General features: G+C 35.5%; 1 long non-coding RNA gene across 1 annotated transcript; it reads left to right on the top strand.

The window, feature by feature from the left end:
• The first annotated feature begins 1,313 nt into the window (after window positions 1-1,313).
• LOC111856888 (uncharacterized) lies at window positions 1,314-2,813 on the top strand. Its single transcript, XR_011988790.1, has 4 exons — window positions 1,314-1,520; window positions 1,634-1,738; window positions 1,840-2,141; window positions 2,309-2,813. It is a non-coding gene; the product is annotated as an uncharacterized lncRNA (long non-coding RNA).
• Window positions 2,814-8,104: the final 5,291 nt, after the last annotated feature.

Raw genomic sequence — 8,104 nt, 5'->3', positions numbered from 1 at the left:
CTGTTTCACCAACATGGCATTTTTTGTTTGCTCATTCTGCAGTTGCAAACGCAACTTCTGCACCTCCAGAGCACCGGTGGGAGAAACAAGTGCTGCAGAGGGTATTCGTGCTGTGACAGGATACAAATCAGCTCAAAGTAAAAGGCTAAAGCGTGTAAAACTTTAAATCAGATCTCTAGATGGATTAAAACCATGATGTAAATACATAATAAATTTCGCACACATACACCACCAGTCAAAAGTTTGGACACACCTGGTTGAATGTGTGTTTCTCAATGTCATTTTGAATTGATGGTGCATGCAGACATGCCAAAAAACATCTAATTTTACCAATATGCAGGTAATAGTCAACTGATTACAAGAAATGAATTTATCTAATTATTTTATAATAAAAACATAATTCTTTTCAAGTACTGAGGTTTACAATAAATGCAGTGTGTTTCCAGAAGCTATATAATTATTTTAAAAATTGTAAGAAATATAAGTTTAGAAATCTGTTACGGAAGGGAGACTTTAGAGAAAAGAGGGGGGGGGTTGATTTTTATTATTTTTATCACAATGCTTCATTTTGTTTTTTGAATGTTTTGATGAGTTTAGCATTTTTAAAAGGTGAAAACCAGTACAAAAAAAATAAGCAGATATGTCCAAACTTTTTACTGGTAATGTACATACATATACAAAATAATTCAAATAAAAATATTACCTATTGCACTTAGTTTTCGTGGTGACGTGCGCCGTGGTGTCAATTGGGCAACATCGGAGATCTTGGGTGGCTCACTATCGGTCTGTACCGTCAGTGGCTTTTTATTTGGTCGTTTGGCCATGTTGAACTGTTTTGATGACACACGATAATGCTTGGTTAATTTGCTGCTAACAATTCATTTGGTGAAGCACTGGAATGCAGGAAACAATACTTGCACTTTGCTTCAGTATTTATAAGCTGTACAAGTCTACATTAACATTAACATACAAATGCTTGTGTCTTTACTAAACAGATCGTAATGTTTTGTAAAAGAGTTTTAACTATTTAAAATAGTAGCCCTCATGTCTCCTTCAACATACATCGATAACAAAAACCTACTTAAATTAATAGTACTTATTTATTATTAAGAGCTAGGTTAATCGGCTTGCTTGTAAACAAATGCATTAACTAAATTAACTTACTTTTCTCATTAGAGTAACTCGCTTGCTCGTCTTGTGCGCCAATTAAGACTTCCGGTATTCTTTTACGTGCCTAACGTCATCAGCATGAGGCGTTTTCATTTTGCGCGCCACATTTTGCGCGCGTAACGTTATTTCCGTTGTATGCTAGAATCATTAGAAATTAATCGGAGACGTTCGAACAACAAGATGAGGAAAAGTTTAGAATCGGAGATAAAGAAAACGCTGTCTTCACGCTCAGAACAACGCATTGCTATGTGGATGATGAAACGGGGGCTTTTACAAAGGATATGTAGATGTCAAAAGTGTCATCGGATCATGAAGTTAGAGAAAGTCCCAAGTCCAGATGGCATCAGATGGTAAGCGGGCTTACTTTTGACCTTTATGTATGTATGTGTGTATATTGTGTGTGTGTGTGTGTGTGTGTATGTGTATGTGTATATATATATACTGTATATATTATATTTTCTAGGGTTTGCAGACGTGCCCATAAAAAGAAGACAGCATCAGTGCGCTGTAACTCTTTATTTTCACACTCACGCAAGCCTTTAAAAAACTGGCTTCAGTTTATATATAGGTAACTACTGCTGTCTACTCATAAAGTTATTATTGGTTTAAGACATATTTGGCGTGTAAAACAGATTTATATATTAAATTATGTTTTTCATTGTCCTCAAGGTTTTCACAGGGTATGAGACTGCGGCACTTGGATCTCATTCAGGATGATGTTGCCAAGAGTTCAAGGACACTAACAAATATGACCAGAAAACTGAGGAAGGTCTCATATTTCAGTAATTCATACAAAATCTGTACACAGTGGATTATTTGATATAATTAGTATAGTATATGCAAGTCTTTCTTGCTTTGTCCTTTAGGTGTGCTTAAAAGGCTTAAGCCGACTACAAGCAAGAGGCATGACTATTGGAGGTCCTCAACACTTTGTCATTATAGATGAAAGTAAATTTGCCCACAAAAGAAAGGTACACTGTTCAACAAAGTGAAACAAAGCTACGTCATTTGGACAGAGAATATGTAGAATTGTTCTGATTTTCAGAATTCCAAAGTAATGCAGTTTTAAACTGTTTTCAGAGTTATATTCTTGCCTATCCAGTGCTAAAATATAAAATTAATATTGTTTCTATTTCAGTACAATAGAGGAAGATGTGGGAACACCTGGCGTCGGATGCGCACATGGGTGTTTGGCATGTTGGAAGTTGGAGGCACAAGGCGACGGCCAATCCTAAAGCTGCTTCACAAGCGGTCCAGGCGTCACCTTCTACCAATTATACGCCAGTATGTCAAGCCTGGTAGCTGTATTATCAGCGATGAGTGGCGGGCCTACAGGGATGTACTCGTGCAATATGGGTATAACCATTTTACTGTGTGCCATAGTCAACATTTTGTTGACCCTGTTACTGGTGCCCATACTCAACACCTTGAAAGGGCCTGGCAGACATATAAAGTGGAGATTTGGCGTCACAGAGGAAACTTCAGCCCCAGGTTACTTAAAGCACATCTGCGATTCATTGAGTGGAACCACTGGCTGGCCAAAACCCATCCGGAAGGTGTTATCGGTCGTCTGTTTCACGATATTAAAATGTGTATGAAATAGACTGTGTAGAGGACTGTTGAGCAAATTTCACCAGTTTTTATTGATTGTGTTTAAATGCATTTCATGTAAATTAGCTCCTGAAGGCAGATGTCCTGTGAAGGTAGATTGTAAACTCAGTCTCTGTACATTGTAATCATTTTATTAAAGTAAATGTTTCACATAATCAAACTGCAGTCTATCTCTTTTTTTTTTTACAATGTTTGAGTGTTTTATAAAACCTAATGCAAATCTATGTGATATATAATTTAGTTTGTGAATATATAATGACAGCTACAAATGGCTTGACTTTACATTGACTGCACTAAACCCTTTTATTAAGGTATAAAGTATGTGATATACAGCATGTGAGTGTAGTACACAGTTTATAAATGTATAAAGAAAGTTACGTTTGAAATGACTTTACAATAACTGCACTGAAATCATCTACAAGACCTTAATATATATTCTATAATTAATTCTCAATTCTGTAAAGTTTATAATTGATACAGATAATTGCCTTTGTATTTATATGTATCCCATACGTAATTCCATAAGGTAAGTGTTGAGTGTTTGACCTCTGACATACATCTCCATACAATTAATATATAAGACATTTTGTCTTGTTCATTAGAGGTACTATGAATGCATTATGATGCTTTAATGTACATTTATGCTCAATCTATAAATGCATTAAACATAAGTCATGCTATTATAATGCATTTATATACTGGGCTTAAAGTTACATCAAAAGTTAAGGAACCATCCATGATACCTTTAACGTGGCTTTAATTGAAATTTATGTCAGAATGTGAATTCATGACGAAGGTGCATAACTCATGTAATATCATCTTCAATAATGGACCGAAATGATTATTGAACTTGTTATGTCATGTATATGAAAACAATAGCAAACCATTTTATGAGGGTATATTAAAGCTGTTATATTTTTTCCTTTAAAGGCATTATAGATACTTTAGGAGTCTTTAATGTATAGTTAAATGCGGCTTACGAATGGCTTATTGATGCCTTATGAATGCACTATGAGGGTGTAGTTAATGGCTTATGGATGCCTTATGAATGCACTATGAGGGTGCTATAGATACTTTAGGAGTCTTTAATGTATAGTTAAATGCGGCTTATGAATGGCTTATTGATGCCTTATGAATGCACTATGAGGGTGTAGTTAATGGCTTATGGATGCCTTATGAATGCACTATGAGGGTGCTATAGATACTTTAGGAGTCTTTAATGTATAGTTAAATGCGGCTTATGAATGGCTTATTGATGCCTTATGAATGCACTATGAGGGTGCAGTTAATGTAAATCGTTACCTGACAAACTAACACAAAATGAAGATTTCATCATAACTTGACATTCTGAGTTGTTTTCATGAAACCTGCGCTTCCCCTATAAGAGTTCGACCTACCATTATAGGAAAACGTGTTTTCGTGAAGATATCATGACAAACTAACACAAAATGAAGATTTCATCATAACTTGACATTCTGAGTTGTTTTCATGAAACCTGCGCTTCCCCTACAAGAGTTCGACCTACCATTATAGGAAAACGTGTTTTCGTGAAGAAATCATGAGAAACTAACACAAAATGAAGATTTCATCATAACTTGACATTCTGAGTTGTTTTCATGAAACCTGCGCTTCCCCTATAAGAGTTCGACCTACCATTATAGGAAAACGTGTTTTCGTGAAGATATCATGACAAACTAACACAAAATGAAGATTTCATTATAACTTGTCATTCTGAGTTGTTTTCATGAAACCTGCGCTTCCCCTACAAGAGTTCGACCTACCATTATAGGAAAACGTGTTTTCGTGAAGAAATCATGACAAACTAACACCAAATGAAGATTTCATTATAACTTGACATTCTGAGTTGTTTTCATGAAACCTGCGCTTCCCCTATAAGAGTTCGACCTACCATTATAGGAAAACGTGTTTTCGTGAAGAAATCATGACAAACTAACACAAAATGAAGATTTCATTATAACTTGACATTCTGAGTTGTTTTCATGAAACCTGCGCTTCCCCTACAAGAGTTCGACCTACCATTATAGGAAAACGTGTTTTCGTGAAGAAATCATGACAAACTAACACAAAATGAAGATTTCATCATAACTTGACATTCTGAGTTGTTTTCATGAAACCTGCGCTTCCCCTATAAGAGTTCGACCTACCATTATAGGAAAACGTGTTTTCGTGAAGATATCATGACAAACTAACACAAAATGAAGATTTCATCATAACTTGACATTCTGAGTTGTTTTCATGAAACCTGCGCTTCCCCTACAAGAGTTCGACCTACCATTATAGGAAAACGTGTTTTCGTGAAGAAATCATGACAAACTAACACAAAATGAAGATTTCATCATAACTTGACATTCTGAGTTGTTTTCATGAAACCTGCGCTTCCCCTATAAGAGTTCGACCTACCATTATAGGAAAACGTGTTTTCGTGAAGATATCATGACAAACTAACACAAAATGAAGATTTCATCATAACTTGACATTCTGAGTTGTTTTCATGAAACCTGCGCTTCCCCTACAAGAGTTCGACCTACCATTATAGGAAAACGTGTTTTCGTGAAGAAATCATGACAAACTAACACAAAATGAAGATTTCATTATAACTTGACATTCTGAGTTGTTTTCATGAAACCTGCGCTTCCCCTATAAGAGTTCGACCTACCGTTATAGGAAAACGTGTTTTCGTGAAGAAATCATGACAAACTAACACAAAATGAAGATTTCATTATAACTTGACATTCTGAGTTGTTTTCATGAAACCTGCACTTCCCCTACAATAGTTCGACCTACCATTATAGGAAAACGTGTTTTCGTGAAGAAATCATGACAAACTAACACAAAATGAAGATTTCATTATAACTTGACATTCTGAGTTGTTTTCATGAAACCTGCGCTTCCCCTATAAGAGTTCAACCTACCATTATAGGAAAACGTGTTTTCGTGAAGAAATCATGACAAACTAACACAAAATGAAGATTTCATTATAACTTGACATTCTGAGTTGTTTTCATGAAACCTGCGCTTCCCGTATAAGAGTTCGACCTACCATTATAGGAAAACGTGTTTTCGTGAAGAAATCATGACAATCTAACACAAAATGAAGATTTCATTATAACTTGACATTCTGAGTTGTTTTCATGAAACCTGCGCTTCCCCTACAAGAGTTCGACCTACCATTATAGGAAAACGTGTTTTCGTGAAGAAATCATGACAAACTAACACAAAATGAAGATTTCATTATAACTTGACATTCTGAGTTGTTTTCATGAAACCTGCGCTTCCCCTATAAGAGTTCGACCTACCATTATAGGAAAACGTGTTTTCGTGAAGAAATCATGACAAACTAACACAAAATGAAGATTTCATTATAACTTGACATTCTGAGTTGTTTTCATGAAACCTGCGCTTCCCCTACAAGAGTTCGACCTACCATTATAGGAAAACGTGTTTTCGTGAACAAATCATGACAAACTAACACAAAATGAGGATTTCATTATAACTTGACATTCTGAGTTGTTTTCATGAAACCTGCGCTTCCCCTATAAGAGTTCGACCTACCATTATAGGAAAACGTGTTTTCGTGAAGAAATCATGACAAACTAACACAAAATGAAGATTTCATTATAACTTGACATTCTGAGTTGTTTTCATGAAACCTGCACTTCCCCTACAATAGTTCGACCTACCATTATAGGAAAACGTGTTTTCGTGAAGAAATCATGACAAACTAACACAAAATGAAGATTTCATTATAACTTGACATTCTGAGTTGTTTTCATGAAACCTGCACTTCCCCTACAATAGTTCGACCTACCATTATAGGAAAACGTGTTTTCGTGAAGAAATCATGACAAACTAACACAAAATGAAGATTTCATTATAACTTGACATTCTGAGTTGTTTTCATGAAACCTGCGCTTCCCCTATAAGAGTTCAACCTACCATTATAGGAAAACGTGTTTTCGTGAAGAAATCATGACAAACTAACACAAAATGAAGATTTCATTATAACTTGACATTCTGAGTTGTTTTCATGAAACCTGCGCTTCCCCTATAAGAGTTCGACCTACCATTATAGGAAAACGTGTTTTCGTGAAGAAATCATGACAATCTAACACAAAATGAAGATTTCATTATAACTTGACATTCTGAGTTGTTTTCATGAAACCTGCGCTTCCCCTATAAGAGTTCGACCTACCATTATAGGAAAACGTGTTTTCGTGAAGAAATCATGACAAACTAACACAAAATGAAGATTTCATTATAACTTGACATTCTGAGTTGTTTTCATGAAACCTGCGCTTCCCCTACAAGAGTTCGACCTACCATTATAGGAAAACGTGTTTTCGTGAAGAAATCATGACAAACTAACACAAAATGAAGATTTCATTATAACTTGACATTCTGAGTTGTTTTCATGAAACCTGCGCTTCCCCTACAAGAGTTCGACCTACCATTATAGGAAAACGTGTTTTCGTGAAGAAATCATGACAAACTAACACAAAATGAAGATTTCATTATAACTTGACATTCTGAGTTGTTTTCATGAAACCTGCGCTTCCCCTACAAGAGTTCGACCTACCATTATAGGAAAACGTGTTTTCGTGAAGAAATCATGACAAACTAACACAAAATGAAGATTTCATTATAACTTGACATTCTGAGTTGTTTTCATGAAACCTGCGCTTCCCCTACAAGAGTTCGACCTACCATTATAGGAAAACGTGTTTTCGTGAAGAAATCATGACAAACTAACACAAAATGAAGATTTCATTATAACTTAACATTCTGAGTTGTTTTCATGAAACCTGCGCTTCCCCTATAAGAGTTCGACCTACCATTATAGGAAAACGTGTTTTCGTGAAGAAATCATGACAAACTAACACAAAATGAAGATTTCATCATAACTTGACATTCTGAGTTGTTTTCATGAAACCTGCGCTTCCCCTACAAGAGTTCGACCTACCATTATAGGAAAACGTGTTTTCGTGAAGAAATCATGACAAACTAACACAAAATGAAGATTTCATCATAACTTGACATTCTGAGTTGTTTTCATGAAACCTGCGCTTCCCCTATAAGAGTTCGACCTACCATTATAGGAAAACGTGTTTTCGTGAAGATATCATGACAAACTAACACAAAATGAAGATTTCATCATAACTTGACATTCTGAGTTGTTTTCATGAAACCTGCGCTTCCCCTACAAGAGTTCGACCTACCATTATAGGAAAACGTGTTTTCGTGAAGAAATCATGACAAACTAACACAAAATGAAGATTTCATTATAACTTGACATTCTGAGTTG

This window comes from Paramormyrops kingsleyae, unplaced genomic scaffold, assembly GCF_048594095.1.
Source record: "Paramormyrops kingsleyae isolate MSU_618 unplaced genomic scaffold, PKINGS_0.4 ups137, whole genome shotgun sequence".
Lineage (NCBI taxonomy): Eukaryota > Metazoa > Chordata > Actinopteri > Osteoglossiformes > Mormyridae > Paramormyrops > Paramormyrops kingsleyae.
The sequence above is the reverse complement of the archived record's forward strand: the minus strand, read 5'-3'. Positions and strand labels throughout refer to the sequence as shown.